The sequence below is a fragment of the Lepisosteus oculatus genome, chromosome 1 (assembly GCF_040954835.1).
Source record: "Lepisosteus oculatus isolate fLepOcu1 chromosome 1, fLepOcu1.hap2, whole genome shotgun sequence".
In the NCBI taxonomy this organism is placed as follows: Eukaryota; Metazoa; Chordata; class Actinopteri; order Semionotiformes; family Lepisosteidae; genus Lepisosteus; species Lepisosteus oculatus.
The window spans coordinates 4,672,208-4,697,115 of NC_090696.1; the positions used below are offsets into that span (position 1 = coordinate 4,672,208).

The 24,908-nt window shown below is 37.9% G+C and overlaps 1 long non-coding RNA gene across 1 annotated transcript in view; it reads left to right on the forward strand.

Moving 5' to 3' along the window:
• Positions 1–5,880: 5,880 nt before the first annotated feature.
• The window catches only part of LOC107076979 (uncharacterized), a 55,792-nt gene continuing 36,764 nt past the window's right edge, over positions 5,881–24,908 (forward strand). Inside the window, exons 1-2 of the long non-coding RNA XR_001478100.1 lie at positions 5,881–5,987; positions 10,936–11,027. This is a non-coding gene — a long non-coding RNA (uncharacterized lncRNA). The remainder of the gene's footprint in view (positions 5,988–10,935; positions 11,028–24,908) is intronic.

A 24,908-nucleotide genomic window follows, 5' to 3' on the forward strand; every position in this document is an offset into this window, starting at 1 on the left:
GTGGCAGCAAGTGTTATTCAAACTTCTACTGAACTTCTTTAACCCCCCGTGGTTGACATACCTGATTCCCTACTGGTTTATCAAGAGGACACTGTGATGCCTGTGTTCCTTGTATTAAAAATGAATACCGTCTTGTATGTCTAAGGGACCATACACAAGGTTTATGTTTTTGATTTTGTGAAATTATAGTATATATTTAACATTATGGATTAGATTAGACAAGATAAGACTTTATTGATCCCGAAGGGAAATTGATGATTAGGTCAGATATTAACCATATCTAAGAGGATTTGGTGTAAAATAGTGTACTGTAACTATTTGTCCTTGCTAACATGCCTTTTTTACCTAGCAACAGAGTGAAAGAACAAATTGCAGGCACATTATTTGAGCTTTTGATGCTAATGCTATAACCACAGAATGTCTGGCTACATTTCACACCTTTTATTTACATACTTCCTTTTAACCAAATAAAAAGTTAAATAAAATTTGTTTCTTAAGAATAAAGTGGTCAATTACAAAGAAGTATTTGTAGAGAAAAACAACTCCTAATATGGAAATTTAGAATAAGCTCTGTGACCCTGCTGTATAAAACCCATTACCTTTGCCATCATTATTGAGAGGCTGCTCTCATATCTGTATGGTTGCATCCTCTCTGTGAGCATGAATGAAGGACTCTGCTGAACCACACCTAACCCGAGTGACGATTTTTCTTTGACAACTGTTTTCTAGCCTGTCAACCCAGGAAAGTTCTGAGATGAGTCAAATATTTAGGGTGAACTGAATAAGTGTCATATCATTTCTTATTTTTCTTTGTTTTGGAAAATCACATTTCATGTTGGCTAGTGGAGAAACATTCCATATTTTTTTGAAGATGAGAACTTCCACTTGTGGAAATGTTTTACATGCATGAAATCACACACAGTTTATGAGTATTTTCTAGCTGTGCAATGCAGTCACTCACAATATAACTTCATTCGGATGGAAAGTGCTGCATATTTCCTCTTAGAAACAGTCTCTGAGAGCACTGAGAGAACAGGAGAAAGAAACAATCGAGACAGGCTGATGATGTTGTTACAGCACAGGGAATGAGTTTGTACAAGACTTTGAGTTTGACTCACTGAAATAATGAATCCTTCTTTTGGTCAATTTGTTGAACACTGCCGAGGTTCAAGGTATAGTAACTTGTACAGTAAATATGTGTCAGATTCTTTCTCAGGCGTCTGTGCCCACAGTACTGCAGTGGTGCTGCTCTATATTTTCATGTGGATAATTGGATGGTGAGGGACAAAGGCTGAAGGTGACATTTAAGCAGTGACAGAGAAGCAAGCAGCAGTGCCAAAAGCTGTAAAATAAGATTTATAGGAGAACACATGTACAACATCCTGTTCTGGTAATGCAGTGATTGCCAGTGGGTTTTTTTTTTTGCAGTAAAAATATTCAGTGTGCAGGTTGGCTAGCATGTAACCATTCATCTGGCAATCGTGTAAACAGAGTTATCAGGGCCATGAAAACAAAAGGCTTAGCTTGTTTTTCATACCCTCCTCATTATGACTATCAGATCACAGAAGTACGAGGGGAATCGGATATCGAGACAAGATTTCTAAATGATACTGGAATAATTGTGGTGAAAAGCGACTGCTGCTTTGCAGTGCAGAGCCTCTGGGTTCAATTCCAGGCCCAGGGTGCTGTCTGCGCAGTGTGTGTATGTTCTCTCAGTGATCCTGTAGGTTTCCTCCCACAGACCACAGACATGCTGGTAGATTAACTGGCTTCTGGGAGAAGTGGCCCTGGTATGAGTGTGTCTGGGTCTGTGATGGACTGGTCCGTTCCTCCTTGAACCCTTTCCTGCTTCCCCGTGACCCTTTATTTGATAAAGCAGTTGGAATGGATGGATGCAGGGGTTGCAGACTGGTATATTCTTAGTTAGCTCTTAATCGTGTTCATCTGTAGGAAGTGTTTTTTATGATAACACCATCGTCAATAGTGCCAATCTGGAATAGTTTGGTCAGATGCCTTTTGTCATTTTCCATTCAATTATCCTATAAACCTGTTCTTTTGCGTGTGTTCTCACCCTTTTGAATGTTTAATTTGTTTTGATATTTCTTGCATTTTATTGGTTTTATTTTCAAACATCATTAAGAAATATGAACTGTCTTTCGCAAGACAGTTTTACGATTCTGTATGCCATTTTATTACATTTTGAACGTCTGGGCACATACTGTACTGTATTAAATAGCTCCAGGATTTTAGCAAATTTAACATTTCATTTCATTATGCAATTCTCATCATGTGATAATCAATCAGTGTGTTTAACTAAGTGGAATTTAAAGTCGGCTGTAGTTTTAGAATAATACTCATGCTTTCGTGGCTGAACTAGTAGCACTGAAATTTCTCAGTTGGCTCATCAAGTCAGAAACACATTAACTCCTAATCCTTTTCAGCTTTAAACTTGAAAACTAGGTTGTGTGTAAAAGCCAAGGGAGTCCCCTGACAGAAAATGTCATTCAGTATTATTGGTTTTTATGCATTTCTTCATTTGTACAGCAAATTAAATGTGTGCAATGTTGTGACTGTCCACAGGCAGCAATTGTAGATCAAGCAGAGACTTACAGTTTACATCTATTTTAATTATTTCCTGCATCAGCTAGCCATTGTCTTGATCTCATTAACGTGTACCAGCTTTAATTTCATTTGTGTCAAACAAAAGACATAAAGTCCACATTTACATTCATTTAAATATACATATATTCTTAACAGCTTTGCAACACATAGCTTCTATATACAGTATATATTTATTTGACCAAAACAAAAGTGGGTGGCAGTTAGTGCTGCTGCATCGCAGGTGCTGGGTCCTGGTTTTGATTGCAGTCGGGGACCCTCTCTCTGTGTAGTTAGCCTGTTCTCCCCATGTTTGCATGGGCTGTTGCTGGATGCTCCAGTTTCCTTCCCATGTCCAGTGACATGCTTTATTGATTAATCAATGCTTCTAGATTGTCAGCGTTCCTGTGTCCTGCAATGGCCTGGCGTCTCAGCCGAGGCATAGTTCCACTTTGTGCCCTGGGATCCTGGGATAGGCTTTGGAATGCCGCAAACCTCACCAGCAATCACCACCTTTCATATAATGGATGGATACAAAAATAGTACAGTGTGCATTAATGAATGTAATGTATATGGTTTGTCCATTTCCATATTTATCCTGTATTAAGTCATGCCAATGTGCTGACCCCTTAGGAGACAATTTCAGACAAACATTTACACTGCAAGAACTGAGTGGAGTCTTACTCTCTGCGAACAAAGCACGCCATCGTCCAAGAGACCTCCAGGCTATTTATAGGAGAAAGCAGCATGAGTGGCAGATTTCTCTTAATCAGCATGCAGCAAGAGGTAATTTAAAGACAATTCACCACTGACAAGAATTAAATTGTGTTTTGATTTTCTCATTAGCCTAATCTCAAGTGTGCCTCGTTATTGTGTAATTTTCCCAGACTGACACGACATCTCGTTTTGGAGATGACAGCCGTATGCCGCATTTTTGAGGTGAGGAGGGGTGGCAGGGGGTGCTGGTTGGCTGTCTCCAGCAGATCCAGTGACGTGCGCGTACTGAACAGAGCCTGACACCCTGGGCTAGCCTGTGAAGACTGTGCAAATTAATCTCTCAATGTCACTTCGTTTTTGCGACTCCATCATTTTTACAGCCAGGAAATTAGCTTCTCAGGGTCCATGTGACACTTTCAGTGAAAGGCTCTGTGGGACAGGGTCTTAGCTCATAAAGATTCCTCTCTTCAGAGGACCTGAAACAATTAGACAGTTAAGGTGGATTTTTTTTTTTTAAAGCTGAGAAATTTTCCTTGCTTCAGTCAGTGCGTTAGACAATAAATTCTGAAAAAGAGCTGTAATGCCCTTTGGCTTCAATTCATCCACAGACTGGTGTACATCTTGACTGAGAAAAATGGAGGTCATTAAGGTGTGATTTAGTTCTCTTTCCCCTGGTCTTGTACTCTCAATAGTTAGTTGTTGCAATAAAGGAACAGTATGGCAGCCTTTTGTGTGAACGGTTAGCTCTTGAGTGGTCATGATTTTTTTCTTTGCTTTGATGCTAAAGAAAATCGAAGAGTCTCAGCAGGGCTTTGTTTAATTGTCTTAAGGTTACGGTGGGCAAATTGATCTTTTTTGTTCAGAATCAAGTTTTTATTTGAATGTAATGAATTAATACATCCATTCAAAACAGGGGAGAAGTGGCTCCTGCTCACGAAAACCACACACACATATGTGCAGGAAAACATTCACTCATTCCAAACAAAGGACAATTCTCTTAAATTATTTTAATGATTTTTATGCCAAGGAGCTCCCAAATCCACAGTTTCAACATCGTATAGCAATATAAGCACACAGGACAATTAATGTTACGAACAAGAGGAATTAATTCATAGCATCTAGCTCATTTGATAATTAGTAGCTAATTGATCTGAGGATCTCATCCAGTCATTTCTCCAAAGATGGCAGGGTATCGGCCTCAGCAACAGGGCTGGATAGCTTGTTCCAGCGCGTGCACTGACACTGCAGAGTGTGAATTGATAAACAAGGCACACCACTATCTTACCACAACAGGAACTAATAAGGGCAGCACTGCTCACCTGGCAGGGCAAGGTGCTGTCTATTAGCATGTCTTGTTGTCTATCAGACATGACAGCAAGGAACACCGTAAAAGTCATCAAAATCATCTGAGGCTTCTCCATCCCACAAGATTAAAGTGGATTTTCAAGACCCCGTCAAGACCTTGATAACTGTATAACTGATAAACAGCAGACAGAGACACTTGAAGCAGTCGCAATAAACATGCAGTACTTAAAATGATGCAACATCCACACAGACAGGCAGATAAAGGACAGATTATTGTTTTCAGTTTGTTGAAATATTTTAGAAATCTAAAAGCAGCACCACATAGGAAATACATATGTGTAAATTTATGTTATTTAATCATTTTATGGTAATAGCAGAAGCCCAGTCCAATTATTCTTACAGATTCACCCAATTAGATCATGAGAAAATAACGTATTTGAAACTGTTTAACAAACTCATATTATCAAGTTTAAGCTTTTTGCTTGCTGGAAAAAATGTCTTTAAAGTTTACAAAATTAGGGAATTTTATTTCTTGTCTTAATGTTTTGCATGGGTATTACCATTCTTGCCACCTTGCAGCATATAATCTGCAGAAACCTACAGAATAAGACCCACCCTCTGTAATTTGATAATATTGTTCTTATGCTTAAAATAGGTCGTTTAGTTTTTATCATTAAAGAAAGACAAGACATTATCTTGAGTACAATGTGCAGTATATACACATTCTCATAAAATATTATTTTTGTAAGCATTTTTCTAAGCTGTTTTATGTAATCAATCTGAATCCCTAATTCTTAAGAAGGGTGCCTCACGGATATAAATAAAGCGGCGGTAGGGCAGGTCCAGAGTTTGGGTTGTGATGCAGGTGTGGCCAGATTATGTACACCATGTTACAGTACATTTGATCTTGCGGTAGAGTTGAAAAAACGACAGTTCGGCACTACTGTACGTCAAACCCCACTGCCGCCTACCTACGAAAACAATGTAAAAATAAAGGTTTTTGCGAGTGTCGTCTTCGTATCCCCGTGGTATTTGCTCTTTGAGGCAGCTCCTCTGCTCAGTGCTCGGTGCAAATGGGGGATCGCGAGAGTTCAGCCACCGGTTACCAACGGGTTGTCATTCTCTTCATCCAAACCGGTTACTCACTATCCCGAATACGCAATAAAGGGTTTGACCGCACTGCTGACAATGCTCATGAATCACCAGTGGTTTTTTATCCTGGTTTTGATGTGCTCTAGTCAGTCTTTAGTAAGCCAAATCTGAAAGCTGTGACCTGGAAGCTGGCCCTAACAAATGTTGTCTTGTCACTCTTTGTCTAATGAAGGTTCAGTAGTAGTAGTACGAAGCTAACCAGCAAAGACTCACACGTGAGTATTCAATCGTCATCTTATTTAGAGATCTGAGGCAACCTAACTGCAGAAAGCAGTACAACTACGATTTTTTATTTGTGTTATACAGTACGTTATAAACCTCTTCTGGTTAGTCTAACATTTCACAAGACAGAAAGGAGATTAAATCAGCAAAAAAAAAAATGAAATGACATGTTAGCAAGCAAAAACATGGAAAAGGGCTAAAACTGTGAGGTAAAATTGCTAAAAACATGCTACATGTGTCACTAGTTACTGTGAGAAAGACTTTATTTTTAAACACTTTGCTAAACCAACACCACTGAAATTACCAAAGAAATATGTTTTTTCATCACCCCTGAAAGCCCTAACCCTTTCCTGTTTGCTCCCGGGGTGAACTTTAACCCTTGTAATCTGAAAGAGTTCCTGCAGATATTGTCATCAGCTGCTCAGACCCCAGGGCTTTGCATGTCGATTTCTCACTTCTTTGTATCCTCTGCTTTGATTCTCTTAGTTATTTATTAGCTTGTTTAGCTAGTGTCCACAAAGGAAGTGGCACAAAAGCTAGATATGACCTAGAAACAGGACAATAAAATTGTACAGTCCAAGGGAAAAAAAAACTAAAATAGATACTTCAACCTTTTCTAAATACGTAAATTCGTCATACAGTTTTTTATCCTAACCACATATCTGAGGTTATAGAATTATGTTTTGTAGGTTGGTTATTATGTAGTGTGAATTACTTGCAAACAACTTTGTGTTTTTTATGTGCAAGAGCCAGCTTTTGCAGATACCCCAGGTGTACTGAACTGTGGTGACAATTCAGACAAAAATGAATTCATAGAGGCCAAAGACCAAAACAACAACAGCAGCAACAGCAACAAAATAAAATAGTTTTACAACTGGGATATAGAGAATGCTACAACCTGTGATTTTAGCAGCTAATGATTTATTTTTTACAGTACTTACCAATTTAATCAAATTAAATATTTGTAATAAAACCGAACAAAATCATATACCCAACACCAAACGAAACTTATGGTACTCTTTATGGATGTATTGGTGATATCTCAAGAATACAAATAACATATTGGATTTTGGATATTGATTCAATTTTTGCATCATTTTGACTAATTGATCATTCACCACTGATTGTGATACACTTGAGTGACTTTGACTGTCATATAAGCACTCAATCACCTCTTTAGTAGGCACTGGTCATGAGGTGATTTAACTTGTTGAATGTCTAGTGAAAAAACAACTAAATGAAATGCAGAAAAGAAACCAAAATGCTTATCAACAATTTGGAACTGGTTATTTAGCAAACTAGATACATTTGCAGATCATACAAAAATGGACGAAGTAGCAAGAACAGACACAGCAGCAAGGAAATTGCAAAAAGACTGAGACACTTGACGAAATGTGATTTAACATTGTTAAACGAAAACTGCTCCATAGCAGTGGCAGGAACAAACAAAATACATATCACATGGCTGATTCATAGCTGCAGGAAGTTATTATCAGAGGGATCTGGGTGTTTATGTAGATTCGTATATCCTCATTCAGACAATGATGTGAAACCATTAAAAAGATATAGAATGCTTGGGTGTATAGCAAAAAGTATGACATTTTAATTGGTGGAAGCTATACTCAAGTTTTACAATGCATTAGTAAAAGTTCATTTTGTGTTCAGTTATGTCACCATACCACCAAAAGGACATAATAGTTCAAATGGACATGTAGTACACAGAGAGTGTCAATGAAGAACAAGCAACACAATTGATTCTTAGTCTTGGTGAATTCTTATATATATATAAAGGTTAAGGTTAATTATCTTCAGTTAAAGGAGATTGAGAGGAGACTTGTGTCAATTATATACGATACCAAGGGATATAGACAGTATATGCCCAAGGATTATTGCATATTTCATTATAAGAGAAACAAAGACACAGGATCACAACTGGAGAATTAATGTATTTAGGATGAAAAATAGGAAACTGTTCTTTATATATATGTGAACATCTGGAACAAGCTCAGAGCCGCACTAAGTGGCTGTGTTTTGCGAAACTGGATGAACTTTTAGATTAATTTAGTTACTAAGCTACCAAATGAAGAACATAAGCCAAGAGTCTATATATATATTATAGTCTATTATATAAACCTATATTAGCTATACTGCTCCATCTTTTCTATCTAATCTATCTAATTCATGTCAGTGATCTTGACTTTGGTATTGAAAGCATAAGAAATGTGCAGGTGACACAAAATGGAAAGAGGTGGGAACAGGAACGTTTGGAATAGTCAAGAGACGAGACAGTTTTCAGGACAGTAGAGATTACTGCTGGATGAAAGGATTTCTATAACCCTTATCAGATGAGCAATGAGTAAGCATTTCTGACGTCAGGAGGTCACATTTATTTGCATTATTTGCAGGTATCCCTGCACTTACTGAAGACAGGTACTGTATATACTCAAGGCTCCAAGTTAAAAATTCAGGATCAATTAAAGTGCCATGAAAAGAGGTCATCATAAAATATGCAAATCACAGTGATCAGAATATGCAGAAGTAGTTTTGCTTAAACGGTGGATTCCTTTTTGCTCATTCCCTTTTTTAAGTAAAAGAAGGGATGTTGCCTTTACAACACCACTTTGATATTACAGTATGCCTTCCTCCAAATCTTTTTCTAGATCTCTTCGTCATACCTTCTCTTCCTCCCTGGGCCACTTGCCCGCTTCTCTCACTAAACCAGCATTCTCACACCTGAAGAAGGCTCCACGGCCGAAACGTTGTGTTCTCTTTCTTCTTTTTTTCAGCATGGAATAAACCTATTACTTGTTCCAATATATATATATGTGTATGGTGTAGCACATACAGTACCTCTTTCAGTTTAATTCAGATGCAGTGTGTCAAAATGAATACAGAGCTTATAACTAACAATATTTCGGAACAGACCTATATTTTAATAATAAAGTATCATTTTTTCAATGGAGGTGAAAAATGCTATTATTGTTTTATCAACAATAATAGTTTTGCCATTTCGAGGTTATTTAGCAACGCTCTGTATGCTCAGAGCAGCAGAGAGACCCGGACATACAGTGCTCTTAATAATTTGCGATACAAAGTTCTATTTGCTTTCGTTCTTTAATCTTTTTCTGTTTAATTTATTAATAGCACATACTGTACAGTATGAACACAGCACTGGATATTTTAGTGCACTATGTCATTGCCGGCCCGGCTTGTGTACCAAAAGAAACACAACATGTATAAGAGTCCCTGGCATGTATCCCTTTTATTATCTGGTAGCGATATACTGTAGGTGTGCAGAGGGTTTGAGGGTAAAGTCTACATTCTTCCTGGATTACCAAGACCTACAGTATGAACACGTTTGTCCCTAACCGCCTGTGTCCTTTAAATTCACTAAACACGTCGCTGTCGCATCAATTTCAGTCCCTGGCGTTCTCCATTCACCGCTGGAAAAGCTGGAAAACTGGACATGGCGAGCGGATTATGTTGTTTAAATCAGTTTAGCTTGAAACATTAAAACGCTGGTTTCTCTTGAGAGCCAACTGATTTATTCTTTGGTGACCTAATATTGTGGTATGTGGTTAAAGTCATAATGTAGATTTTAGCCAGTTCAATTATTATAAATTAAATTTTAAAATAAATGTTTTTAAATATTTAAAAAAATAGTACTGCTCTTTTCAGAGAATTCATCGTGTTTAATTGGTTCGAGTGTGGAGATGCGTCAACGTGGGCGAGGCAAAGGAACAAAAAAAAAAGGTTAGGAAGGGAAAGGGAAAGAAACACAAGGTTTTGGCTATAAATCCTGTGCAGCTGAAAGGTGTTTTTTTACAATCGTGGCAATTAACATGCAGGTACCTGAAGGGTTTATACTGTAAGTTTAAAGTAGCTTCCATTTCGAGTAAACAATGGGTTTTCGTTACACTTGGCTGAAATCGCTCTATCATATTCCTGTTGTATTTTTTTTCTTTCGGTGGAAATATCTGTTTAAGTACACGAAGATGTTAATAAGAGACAGCAATGTATGTATGTATCCCCCCCTCCTTTACCAATGAACATCACGAGTTAACTCCAAGATTTTAGCCTGTATCGGACGCGCTGTGTACTTGCAATCCTCATCTGCGAAACGTGATTTGAAATTTTCTGTTTTTTTTTTCCACAACACAAAGCAACATCTGTGCTGAACAGAATTAATTGAAACATCAACTGTTTGTGACATTGCTAATTTATTCACAGTTAATGCCGCTGTACTGAGCTAACCATTATGGTTTGGAGGTGTCTGTTTGGCCGTGGCTTGTAAAACATAAAATAAACGCGTTGCAGGATTCAGATGAAGTGTTTTATTATTGACGAAATTCCAATTAACAATATGTTCTTTTACCTTACAGTGAATATATTATCTTTATGTTTTATCAGGATGGAGATTGTGCTAATGCTGTACACCAACCCTACCCCATGTCTTGTAGTGACAGGAGTTAGTCCGCAGCACACGACGTGCTTCAGTCGATCGCTTTACATTTACATGATTATTCAGTATGATGCATTGGTGACCCGGACTATACTTGTAAATGTCTTTTCATATTAAAAAAAAAAATATTTCGTTCAGTGCCAAATGATTATTTCAAGTGCCTATTGTGTCTCTTATTAAGAGATATCCGTTGTTTCTTTTCACTGATAGTCTGATAGCTAAGAGTAGTCGGTGCCAAAGCTGAATTTGCAGTTAAAAACGTGAAAGGGCAAAATGTCCTTTTCCTTGATTTCCTATGATGTTAGTGTTTGGGGAAAGAGCCAATACAATCTACTGGGTTTTCAAAACAGAATGACAATAACAAAACAGCAGACAATAGATTCAAATTGATGGAGCTGACAACACTGTCTCTCGGGCTGATACTTTAATTTCAGACATTGTTTTTTTTTTCACACTTTCACCTGACTTTTCATCCACAGCTCAGACCTGTGGCAGCTGAAGACCTGCGGGTTGTGGGCTCAAACCCCGCTTGCTGTACTCTTGAGCGAGGTGCTTCACTCAGGTCGTCCCAGTAAGTGCCCTGCTGTCTAAATAGATCCCCAGGTCAGCATCGTAAACGAGAGTTCGTTCTCAACTCACTTGCCTGGTGAAATTAAAAGCGTAAAAAAAAGTCCTGATAAAAATTAAACCACCCCCTAAACACCTCCACAACCAGAGACGGAGACACCCCAGTGGCCAGTGAGATGGGGACTGCCATTTATTCTGGCTTAATCGGCCTGGAAATGCAGCTAACGGGATTTGACTCTTATCCACATGTGCATTAGGCGACCACTGATCTGTAACCATGCTCTGCTGGGCTATGCAATGGAGTCTCTTTTACCCAGTGATCTATTGCCGCCTTAACTCAGATGATCTATTGCATGGAACTGGCAGTAACGGATGAGAATGATTCGCTGGAAAAACTCTCTCATTTGTCTCTGTCGCAGCCGGTGAAATAAAGGAGATGTTAATGCAGGGAGACGGCACAGAGTGAGGATATAATTATATCTCTGTGTGTGCCTGCGCCCGTACTGTGTATGGGAGCATATTAGATACAATAAACCAGAGGCTCACTTTCTCTCCTTTCCTATCTTGCTCTTTGTCACTTTAATAATCTCTCTTACATTCCTGTTGTTTCTGGTTCTACATTATTGTGGAGTCTTTTTTTTACTTGGCTTTAATACATCACTACTTACCTAAGGATGGGAAAAGAAATTCTGTGACTGTTGACTGGATGGTACGAACACAAAGCAGAAAACTTTTCTCAAATGCAATTACCAAAGTAGAATGTTCAAGAAAGTACCGATTCCTGTGTTTATTTTCTCACGGTCGTCTGCTCACTCTCAGGAGTGTGGAGATGGTGCCATCGGCACAGTAAATGCACTGAGTTTTTTTCACTCGGCTCATATCAATAAAATATCCGCAATTCCAAACGGAAATAAGAAAGAACTGCAGATTGCAACAGTGCGGAATGGCAGAACAAGGCTGACACAAGATTTGAGATGGATGATGCTTGCATCAAAAGTTTTCAAACAAAATTGCATGTTAGATTGACATGCAAAAGAAAAACGATTCTCCCTTCTTGAAGACCCTGTGCTTTTGTTCTACCTAATTCAGTCCAAAAAGCAACAACGATGATTCCAGCAGTCACTTAATACCTCCATTTCCTTTTTCTTGCTCTGCAAATGTACTTTACTCTTCCCTGCTACTCTCGTAAAATGGCACAATTTTATCCTCTCGTGGGAGCTGTGAAGGGGATCGCCTCATTCAAAGCTGGACTGTATAGACTTACACCTGTAAGATTTCAACAAACGTCAAAACAATTTCCTACTCTGTTCATGTCTGGTTATCCTCCTAAGCACACTTTTCTTCTGAGGGACTTAAGGGTTAATGGGTTTTTCAAAGGATCACGTACTGATGTTTGCAATGAAAATAATTATGTAATGTTGGTGCAAATGTGGCAAAGTGTGGAAAACAGTGATTTTATATTCATATGGCTTATGCAATCCTCATAATAATCTCAACTAACATATACCAGTATATAAATTATCTATAGGTACCGGGAAATGCATAGCAAGATTCAAAAGTTAAATCTGATGTTCAAATTCCTCAACACGCTCTGAAGCAAGTGAGGCGAAGCTCTGTTGTTGCTTTTAAACCCTTATTTATGCAGTGTTAGCCTGCAGTACTCCTTCTTCAGATATGCTCACATGTGCTTACATCTAGAAATGTCATAGATTCAGAACCTGATGACATGGGCGGCCAAGCCAGTATTCCATGGATTTCAGGGAAACTGTGAGAAAAAGTTCAAATGTCAAAGCAGAGGCTTCAGTCAGAACTTCATGAACTTCAAATTCCCCATCTTATAACTGGCACTACAGAATTTGAAATTCCTTTCAATTGTGTTATCAGCTTCAATAATATGGCTGGGTGGCTTGTCCAGAGCCCCACAACCTTTTAAATAATTTCCCCCATGAAAATGAGTTTTCATTTGTGATCTCTGGTTTGTGTTTCCCTGTTGATTTCGGGGAAAAAAATTAATTGAGTCAACTTTGTCGGTGCCTTTGAGGCTTTTAAGTACATGATTATAATCCCTTTAAAATCTTCCAGTGGGATTAAACAGATTGTCTTTGGTTAAGCAAATGACAAAACTACTAAATTATTTTCCAGTTGCATTTTAAAACATTTTTTTAAGTTTAAGATGAGTGCATGCCAAACCAAAATAAATCTTCAAGGTCATGAGAGTTTGGAATTAAATTTTGATATTGAACTAATTCAAGGGAATTTTCCTGCTCTTTCTTAATTGTTTTTCCAATTTCCCAATCACAGTCAGTGTTTCGGGATTTTTTTAAACTCCTCATCACCTTGAATATATTGAGTCCTCCCACGTTTTATACAAGCATAAAGCTTATAAAGCTACAGTAAATCAAGGTGGAACCTTTATGAAATTTACATTGCTACAGAATTAACAAAAATTAGAGTCTACCTTGTCAATGACAAGCAGAAGGAAGATATCGGTGACAATGGCACTGTGACAGCATTTGGACGTAGAGGATTGATCGTGTATCCCTCTTCATCTCAGGAACTAGAGCAGGAGAGGTTAGGAATGTCAAATTCATACACTTTGCAAACAGCTACTGACTACGAGTAATCAATTAAAGTAATTGACTAAGTGTTGAAATCCAAATGCTCCCAACATGTAGTAGTTCTGGATTGTGTTTAGTTCTTATGAAATATTTATCTTACTGCACATACTGTACTGCACAATCAAAAAAAGTGTCTGTATGCTTTAAAAACACATACACTTAAGCTTTGATGAATCTCTGACCTTTGCTCAATATAAGATTCATTCCGCAGGACACACAGGTGAAATGATAGCTACGGAAAGGTTCTGTGGAGATCATTGAAAGAATAGACTAGGAAACTGAGTCTCCATACTGTGTGACCTCCCCTGGATTTTCCGCTCTGTTTAAATCGAGTTAGATTTGTTCTCTCTGCGTTTCATTTTTCAGTGTCTGATAAATGCCCCGGCCTTCTAGTAATTGGATTGCAGCTCTAGGCAGCTTAGAGATTATCGCTGTGGAGAGAAACGTTTGTAAAGTCAAACTGTGAGCACATATTAACACAAAAAAAGGCAAACCTTGCAGTTTTGGGTTTGAGTTTTCATTGATCAATTAAGCTAAATCAAGAGTGAAATTATAAAGGAACGCTCCTCTGCCACTGGGAAAATATACATAACCATACAAGGAATAGGCTACGATAGAAGAACAGATACAAGTCAGATAAGGCCATTCAGTCCATATAACTCATTTGAGAGGTCTGAATACTTTAATCAGGTCCCCTCATAGTCTTCTCTGTTCACGACTTCAGTTCCTTTCAATCTGTCAATTTGAACATGGGAATGTATCTGGTTGCTCTTTTCTGGACTTATTCCAGAGCATCAGTTTTTTTTGTACCAAATTGACCAAAACTGTATATTCTAAATGACGTTTTATTAGTGTATGTTTTTGCTACTTGCATGTAATATTCTGAATTGTGTGCTGTTTGCCTTGTTTTGAATTTTATCTGAATCCTTTTACATTTCTTTTGCTGCATCAGCAGTGTTTGCTAAATCTCACATTTCGGTCTTATGTGCAAACCTGATTAATTTACAAACTAAACCACCATCTAGATGCTGTAATACAGATCCCTATGGCATTCTATTAATTATATCTTCCCAACTGGAGCATTCACCCTTTATCTGTGCTCTTTGTTTTTTGTTAACAAGTTTTCAGTTCAATTACCCTAAATGCATATCTCTAATAGATTAAAATGTAATCTCTAATACATGATATACTATCTGGGTGTCCATTATTTGTTGCTACTGTACAGTAGTTAAAAAAACATGTTACTCAGATGTCAATGTTTCCCATTGAGCATAAATGTTATACAGAAAGATTTTGTATTTTGTAATGGAGAAAGAGGGAAAAACCCCACCCATTAATGCATACAAGTATATAAAAAAATACTGTTGTGACTGAGGGGGAAGCATAATTTCAGCAGAGTTTAGCAATGTTCTCTTCCCATCTCGATTGCCTTACCCAAGAGATTTCGGACACATCTTATTGTTCAGGCGATATTGTCCTTGCTGTCCTTGGGCTAGGTTGCAAGCAAGCTTGGGGGAAGACACAGATGAACAAAGAGTGTTCCTAATAATTCACTTGTATTAATTAACACCATAGTCTTTAAGATGCTCATAATAAAGAGTAAGTATTCAACAGTGACTGGAGTATACAAGTGATGAATAGAGCAGGACATGCTAGAAGAGGACAGGAAGCTGAATGGTAGGAGAGCTCCTTTTTCTAAAACAGACAGGTAAGCAGGTTCTGTCCAGGTATAACAATAGATCAGTATTTCAGAATCAGTTGGACAGTACAAATGTCCAAAGAGCATTTTTACAAAGTAGAAGAAAGATGTTCTTGTGGTGTTTCTAACATGACAAGAACACTTCAAATGGCAAGGTGAAATGTAACATCTAACATCTTTTAGCTGCTGTTAAGGCTTTTATTTCACTCCTATAATCAGTTCACTGTGAAACCCAAGTCCGTGCTGGAAATCTGACCAATTGGAAAAATACTTTGAACAGGGGTGGAGAAAATCATGGAAATACCATGCAATATATTAATATTTATTAGCTAATAAGGAGTTGCCCTTTGTCTTCAGCACAGCTTCGGTCCTCCTTGGGGTACTGTTATACAAGTTTTGAACTGTTTCTATTAGGATATTGGACCATTCTTCAAGGAAGCTCCCAGTTCTTTGAGAGGCGAAGGAGGCGGAAAATTATTTTGCTCTCTGTGTTCTTAAACGTCCCATGAAGTTCAGTGATGTTTAGATCTAAATCTGATTACTTGTGTGCATGGGGGCATTATAGTCTTCGAATATGGGAAAATATGAATGAAACAACGTTTGCACTATAGGATGCAGCTGGTTGCCTAAACTGGCTTTGTAGTCCTAGTATGTATTCAGATTAGAAATAACCTGAGCCAGTGACCCCCTCAAGACGACTGCTCCCACCGTGACAAATACAGCACTATGTTTAATAGGGAGATACAGGCAGTGTGGGCTGAAGGCTTCCTTTGCCTTTCCCCAAACATAAACCCATTCCGATGTAGGAAAAGAGTCAAAGTTGACTCATCAGAAAATATTACTTTCTTCCACTGCTGACAAGTCCAGGTTTGGTGCTCATTACACCAGGTTTTGCATTGTGTTTACGAATGACAGCCGTACCACAAGTATTAGCTTTGTGAAGCTCATGATATACAGTTTTTGTTGAGACTGGGTCACCAATTCAGTGCTGTGGTAGTTTCTGAGGCTGTTGCATTCTGGTTTAGGATAACACCTGTCCTGTTATTTTTCCATCAATCCCAGTCAGTGAGCTTGGACTTGCAACCACTGTTCCTCTTTCCTGATGCTGTATTTCATCATGATTTTCTACACTGTTCCCCTTGATGTATTAAATAATTTGATCTTTTCTGTGACTGACACACATCGTTCATGTTACTTTAGAAACTCACGTAAAGTCCTTTTTCATCAGGTGTTTCTAGTATTGTGTCCACCCCCTGCACATAGAGTACCACGTATGTAGCAAAGGCTCCAGCTCTGTATAGCACCCTGAGTAAATCTCAGATTACGTAGATAAAAACAGTTTTTTTTTAAAGGTTTTACACAGTTAAGGACTTGAAAGATTTGTTTCTTGACTACAGCAATGAACTATTACTTCCCTCCACACTTTCACAGCTTTTATGCTCTTGAGACTTAAAACACTCTTTGGCCTTTTTTCAGTTTCCAAAAACAAGACTCCGAACACTGGAAGACCATGCACCTAGACCATATTAGATTTTAGGGACAAGTAAAGATTAATTGCACATTGAATGGTAAAAAGAAAGTAGATAAATCTGGAAAGCCAAAGGATGCTCCACAGCTGAATTATTCTGTGTTTTTTTTTTACTTTCCAGCAAGAAATTGGCTTCTTATGTGTTTTGTCGCTTTTTATAGAAATAGATCCTAACCTAAACCTATAAAATAAAATGACTTATGGAAAAAGAGAAACACTGTTTATGTGTGAACCGTACTGTTAATTAAACCACACAGCAGAATATGAATTCACAAAATAAAAAATGAATTGCCTCTCCAGAGAAACTATCATTTTTAATGTTCAAGCTAAAATGATTCATCAGGCAGATTTACAAGTCAGTCTAGAAATCTTAAAGACCTATTTTATTCACTTGCTTTTAATTTACTGAACTGATTTATGTGCACCCTCCTGGATGTTTTTTCTTTGTTTTGTTTTATGGAAGAGCACCTTGAGCCGATGCTGAAAATTATGATTATTAATACAAGCACAGGGTCCCTTCACGTCCTCCCTCATAATCTTTGTTTTTATTTTCCACAAGCCACTTTAAATAATAAAATAATTTCAATTTCAATAATAAGATGTAGCACTTCTGTGTTTGAGCAAACTCAATCTATTGAATTATCAGTGTTGTTTTGCTACCCCTTCTGAAGCATTTCAATGCTTTCAATATTTCAATATTCAACAGTTTACACAATATTTCAATATGCGTGAGCTATTTTGTGTGTTTTAATCTCCTGCGCCCTTTTTAACATAAAAGAGAGGTGAAAATCTGGTGCAGAAAATCAAAAAGGCTCACGTCTAGACAGTATTGATTTAAAAGATGTTTGATACATTACTTCCCCATTCTCGTTTGCTGAATGCTGAAAAGGAGAAGTACATACTGTACAAGCAGTAAAGTATGGGGACTAAAGACTCAAACATTTATCAAATCAATTGAGCACTTGAGATGAGTGTGTTTGATTTCAAGTGCCCAGATGCCGAAACAAATGTTCAAAGTGAGTTAAAAATCAGTTCTCAGAGAGTTAATAAAGTGTAATGTTTTAGTTTTACAGTGTGTACAGTGTAGTATACAGTATATTACTTACGGTCCACTCAAGATCTTTCAGTGACTTAAAGTTATTGTGTAATTTATATACTATAAGATCCTATAATGTATTGGTTTAATTTAGATACTACATGATGGAATTTGACAACTTCTTTGTTGCATTTTTTGTTGCTTTATTGTGTGTAGGAGAATCCAAACGTTTATTAAAAAAGAATGGAAACTGACAGCAAAATGATCAACAATTTAGAACTGGATGATGTCCAACCGCGAAACTGCACTGTACAGTATGTTACAGTAGATTTAAGGTGTTAGGTCTTTGGATTTAATATATACTGTATGTTGGGTACAACTACAGAATCTGTCATGACAAAGACATAGATTTGGAGGGTAGAAGTTAAAGTGCAAAAGAGGGAGAATAATTAACTAATTAATGTATTTTCCAACATTTGTATAAAAGACATGTCTAGTTTTGTTGTAGTTACAGAAAATAATATTCATCATTTTTTTCTCTTTTGTATGTTATCTTAAAAAGTACTATGTGCTCCAGTAAATTAACTAACATCTCTTAGCCTGTAATATTCTAGAATTTGGCATGAGTTCAAAGTCACATTCAAAGTATAATGTTGCAGAAACAGCAACATTAAGAACAATGACTAGGTAGTATTTTTCCCAAATGCAGAGTTAAATACATTGTGGAGTATTTCTGTCAGTGGCAATACATATAATGAAGCAGAAAGGAAATGGCACCTACAATGCACATTAATCTCCCCCTTGATTATATTTAACAAAAAACAATGTCAAGAATGATTAGAGTAGTTCTTTATTTTCACATACCCAAGTAACATTTTAAGAGTGCTCTAGATGCTAATGTGCTGAATTAACTTTGGCATTCAAGATATCCAATGCATTTCAAACTATATTTTAGAACTGTATCTAAAAACATTCAAATGTAAAGACTATTTACAAGCCTTTAAATACAGTAATGCAGGTCATTACTATGAAGGAGTTCCAGGAGGCACTCCTTAAACCAAGCAATGAAAACTCTCTCAGGAACATGATGAACTGAGTTTTTTAATTGCATAGGCGATCACAGTTGCAGTCAAAATCCCAAATTAAACACAAAGACGTATTAATAGTGGGCAACATGGTGGTTCTACTTGCAACACTGGGGTCCTGGGTTCAATTCCAGCCCTAGGGTACTGGCTGTGTGGAGTTTGTGCACTTTCCTTGTGTTTGGATTGGTTTCTTCGGGGTGCTCTAGTTTGAGGGGGTGCATGTTTATGTCTGTATGTTTGCCCTGTGATGGACTGGTGCTCAGTCTGGGGTGTACCCTCTCTTGTGCCTGTTGCTAGCTGGGACAGGCTTTGGCATCATTTGGAAAATGAATGGATGGAAAAATTAATAGTCACAAAAATGCAATTAATCTTCTTTGAAGCACTTGTATTTTATTTCTAAATGTAAGACTACAAGACTACTTCCAATATTTCATCAGATAGTTTGGTTCACTCTTGGGTTCATTAGACTGACCCTATGCTGCCGGAACTGTGCAGAATGGTTTCTGTGCATTGACAACATTTACTTCTCTCTGCCTTCTGTTTGATGTGAACAAGGACAGTCTGACTGTAGGTAACAGGCATCTAATGTTGTTAAATCTAATAAATTCTGCCTGGTGGAGTTAAAAAGGAAACTTAAATAACATCACAAATATTAAATTATTCTCTGTCACTAAAGTTAGTCACTAACTTCTCATTCTCTGTCACTAAAGTCCCTTTGTTGCCCAAATACCTGATTTTTGGTTCTTCAAGGAGAAATTCAGTGGTAGTGGTTGGATGAGGGTTTCTGGCTACTGTATATTTCTCTTTGTCTCTGCTGCTGAAATGTTATATTTCTGTCAGTGTTGTCTGTTTTTAATCTGTGTGCTACTCATCTGTGTTGTCTAGACACTGGTCTCAAGTCTAGCCTTACAGCAAAGGTGCGAACACCTTATTATCCACTTTTTATAGCGACCCCACAAACGGTGGGACTGGTGGGGTGAGTTACTTTCCAAAATAAACTGTGATAATTATTATAAGCATTTTAAAGACCTTCCCATACCAAGGAATAATATATAATGTACTGCATCCTGCACTGTGCTGTACATATACTGTAAGCAGTCCCTGGAGATACAGGTATATGAAACATTCACTTTAAAGTAGAATGGAAAAAATGAATCTAAATTGAAACATTTGCACAATGTTTAAGGAGTGGGTGACAACCATCAGATGTGGGTGCTGAGTTTGAAGGTGTCCAGCATGTAGGAGTTACATTTAGTCATTTAATAATTAAGGAACATGCCTTACTAAGCAAATGAGGCAGCAGATTAAAGGAAATAGTGTTGGAAGAAAGATGGGAGAGTCATATTTTTAGGCTGCTAATTCAGCTGTGATAGCAAATGTTGCTTTTGTTCTACGAAGAACTATGAGAGAAGTAACACCTCACTTACCCCTCACTCCCTACCTCACTTTGAGAGCCATCTCGAACACTCTTCTGTGTTTCTGGTAGCACTCTAGCATATTGGATTGGTGAATCTGTCTGCTGCTAATGCATTCCTTCATAGAAAGGAGGAGCTTGGCACTGGCTCCTCCTGGTCTCTGAAGACCGGTCGAGAAGGAAAAGCAACTTGTTAATTATGTACTTGGCAAGCTCGGCTCAGACTGACAATTTGTTATAGGAATTATTAATGAGCTGTGGCTGCTGCAGTTTTGACGTACCTCAGTAATCTTACAGTGCCTCGAGCAACCATTTACCTCTGTTGCCCTCAACTAGAACGTATACTTTTTGTGCCTCGTATTTTATTATTCCTTTGCATGTCTCGCTCAGGGATTTGTCAAGGACATTTTGGACTTCTTAGACTAGACTTTCTTAGTTAACAGCCTGTACTTTTTCAGCACAATTTAGATAAGAATCTGTCAGCCATTAGATGTCCCTTGTAATAATATGAAATAATTCACAGCAGAATGTTACAAAATAAAGTTTGATTTAACTTCTAATAGCCACTATATCACTGTTGTATCTCATACCAGGGTTTAGAAGTAATCAGCCTTAGAAGGCTACACAGCCAACATGGTGTGTCTCTTGTCATGCAATAAGCCTGTTACTTTGCAGCCTATGCTCATAGTTCACACACACTCACATCAGGGCTAATTAACCTACCGGAATTATTATCTGTTTCAGACTATGATAGACAGCCACATCAACTTAAATTAAAGATTCTCAATGCACAGTACCACTCCCCCAAAAAAAATATTGATGATAATTTTAGAACTCAAAAGTACTTGTATATGTATTTTGTCTTACAGAGGTTAACTAACACACGGTATTAGTAATAACAGGGACTAATCACAAGCTTGCTCTCCACTCCTCATTATGGTTAATTATGGGAGGAACAGCAGATGATCACTGGTTTGCTACTCTTTTCAGATCCTTTTAGAGGTACAGGAAAAGTACACTTAACATGAATATCAAGAAATGAAAGGAAATTGGATGAAATACAAAATTATTATTTAGCTAAGGAAGAATTCAACAGCATGCCACAGGAAGCAGAAGAACAAAATCTATAGTATGTTCATTAATAAAGCAATATTGCAAAAGGGCATTTTTAGGGTACTAGAAACATTTGAAATTCTTTAATTTCCAGGGCTAGCTATCCTACCAAATGTACCTGTTACAGAAGAAACAATAGTGGCAGCAGATTCAAGTCATTATCATGTTGAAAAACAAACCCTTCACTGAAAACCTTGATATAATTGATAACTATATAGCTATTTGTCCATTATATGTGTATCTTCTTTTTTTACTGTATGATCTGCTTATTTACCATCAAGGGTTCTCAAAGCCTTAATATGACCAATTCCAAGGTTTATTTCTGTAAGTGTTACACAGCTTTGTTAATAATCTCTAGTTTTCTCCACAAACTCCGTTTGAAGCGGAACATTACAACTACTGTTTCACATTACACTCTTCCTCACTGACTGGTCTTTATGGTTAAGCTGTCAGAAGGATAACTGCTCTGTTTGAGTGGGGAACTGAAACCAGCAGTGCATACTCATTAGCCTTGGTTTTTAAAACATCAGAACGTAAGAACTTACAATGAGAGGACTCCCTTCTGCCAACCCCCCTTGCTCATTTTGTTGTTAATGACCAATGGATTCAACTATGTCATCTAGCTACTTCTCAAAAGAAGCCGAAGTCGGCTTTAGCAACGAGCTGTAGCCGAGTAGCTTGTTGCAGACTTCCACTGCACTTTGTATAAAAACATGCTTCCTGTGGTCAGTTTTAAATGCACTTCCCCCTCATTTTCATTTGTGTCCTCTGGTTCATGTTTCAGTGTTCACCTCGCTCATACCTTTAAGGAACTTAAGAAATATTTTACCCTGTCAGTGTAGGTCGTCCCTTTCAGACCAAAATATACCGTGCTACTCTCCTCTGAATTAATTTCAGGGCAGCAAAATATTTTTTAAGGACATGGAGATGAAGACTGTACAAAATGAGGTCTTTATTAGTGGATTAAATAGTGCATTTAGCAATGTTATTATAACATCTCCTGATTTAAATTCTACAATTGACTGGTCATACTGACATTCTGTTGGACTTTACAATCAGTCAGCCCTGTCAGCTTAGTGTTTCACTCTTTTACGTTTAGACATGTTAACTTGTGTAAGTTGGACTAGTGAGGCCCCACAGAGATATGACTGCCACCACTCACAAGAGCCCCAGCGTCTCTGCCATGCCACTGCTTAGACAGTGGAGAATTCCACTGTGCCAAAAGATCAGGTGCCCTGCCAATATAGAGCTATCCAAGCTGCTAAGGGATTCTGACATTGTAACAGGCTGATATCAGCTGTTAGGTAAGTACATAAGAACAGGTACAAACCAGAAGAGGGCATTAATTCATCTAGCTAATTGATAAATTACTATCTCATTCAATATTGGCTTCGACAACATGGCAGTGTAGCTTGTTCCATATTCTCAAAACCTTTGGGTTAGTATGTGGTAGATCTGTCACAGTGTGTCAGCACTCTCTGACAATACTGTAGTATAATACTGTGGATCACATTTATTACATCTTCCTTTCTCTTCCTAACCATGAGCACTCATTTACTGCATATTTCTCTACTGTTTTTCTTGCTCCCCGCTTAACGGGGAACAGCAATGCTATTTCTATATTTCGGGGTTAGAAAGAATCAGCATTGATGAGTGCATTTCAAACCACACTAAAAGTAAAATGTACAAAGTCACTTGTTAAACCTCCAATTTATACCACAAAACAGACAAAAGTTTTGTGTATGCGCAGCGCGATATTCTGTGATTTAGAACGAGGTAACCAAACTTCCAGTGATGAATTTGCCAACAAATACTGCTTACTTGTTAACTTTGCATGCAGCTCACGTTGGAACAATTCTTGTGAAATGTCTGCTGCACAACCTGTCCTTATTCACTCATATATCACATGACATTAATCATTACAGTGACTAGTGAGCAGGAAAGGCCGCATCACGCCAGTCCGTGGGAACTCTCACTTTCTCCCGTGGCTAGACCAGGGGTTTGCAACAACATGACGACACACAGTACTTTCACAAAGTTAATATTTTTTGTGCTTAATTCAAAATTTGTAAAATGTCTCTGTACCGTCAATGAAATTAATTTGTCACAGAGATTTAATAAATGGTCTGAGAAATTGCAACTGCAGCTTGCAAGATATAAGAGCAGACTGCTTTACTTATTAGCTGTTATCTTGTCCCAGTTTCCATATCTGTCTTTTCACATCAAGAGCTGAAACTGTCTTCTGCCTGAGACAGAAATGTACAATAGTTACATTTAATGGGAAACATAGTCTTATATCCTGCCTAACAAACTACCTAACATCATTGTACTTTGTGAACAAAAACGCTCAAATACTGTATAACAAAATATTAGAATAGTCATGATCTTGGTTCTAACACGTCTAAATAGAACATGAGCGCCGTTCATGACAAAAGATTGATAGGATTAAGTTCTATAGGAGCAACTGGTTAGACTGCTTTGCCTCAGAAGAAATTAAAGAGCATTCAAAGAGGAACTGTAGATAGTGTTCTGGACTGTGAAGGTCGTGGGTTCAAAGCAGTTAGAAAGTTGTGGCTTCAAACTGAAGGTGAGACATTGCTGCTAAGCATGGTACTTCACCTGAATTGTCCCACTAAAATACCCTGCTGTATAACGTAGTGCAAACATCAATTGTTTTAGATAAAAGCATCTACTGAAAAAATCAGCAAGTAAGATAATACAGCATATATCAAAATTTAAAATGTTAAAGTGAAAATTACTTCTTATATTTAAACTGCAGTTGTTGCAGTTATGTTGTTGCAGATACTGGTTGATTAATCTTGCCAGCAATCTTGGATTCACACATTGTGTCGCTATGTTTAGGCTCACAACATCCACCTCTGTACCCACGCAGGGAGAATGAGGAAGAGCTCTGGCTTACCTGCCCATCAAATGACTTGTCATTTCACACACTATAAGCTTTGTGGTGAAACCCAGGTGGTTTAGTACTATTTCCCTTCCCTTGCTGATGTCACTGTGTGACCAGGGGTAAGGGTTTTACCAAGAGAGAGCACTGAACCCACTGAACCCTAGTGTGTTGCTGCTTGGGGAATCCTAATTACAGTCAAGCTGGTGACGTGATCCAGGCTTGAGTTCGCAAAGTCTGGATCATTGAGCTCAACTTATGCTCGGAGGAAACATTTTTACCAGTGAGTTTCGGGAGCCTCCAAAAACTTGTGAAATTGTAAGTATGACATTTTAGCTTTGTCCACAATGCCCCACACTTGAGCGCCTTCTGAGATCAACAGTCAGTCATCAGTCCTTCTTCTTTTTTATTTTGAGAGAGAGAGTAAAGAGGAGTTCAGGTTTGGCCTCCATGCCACTGCCTTGCTAATTGGAACCAGGATCTGTAA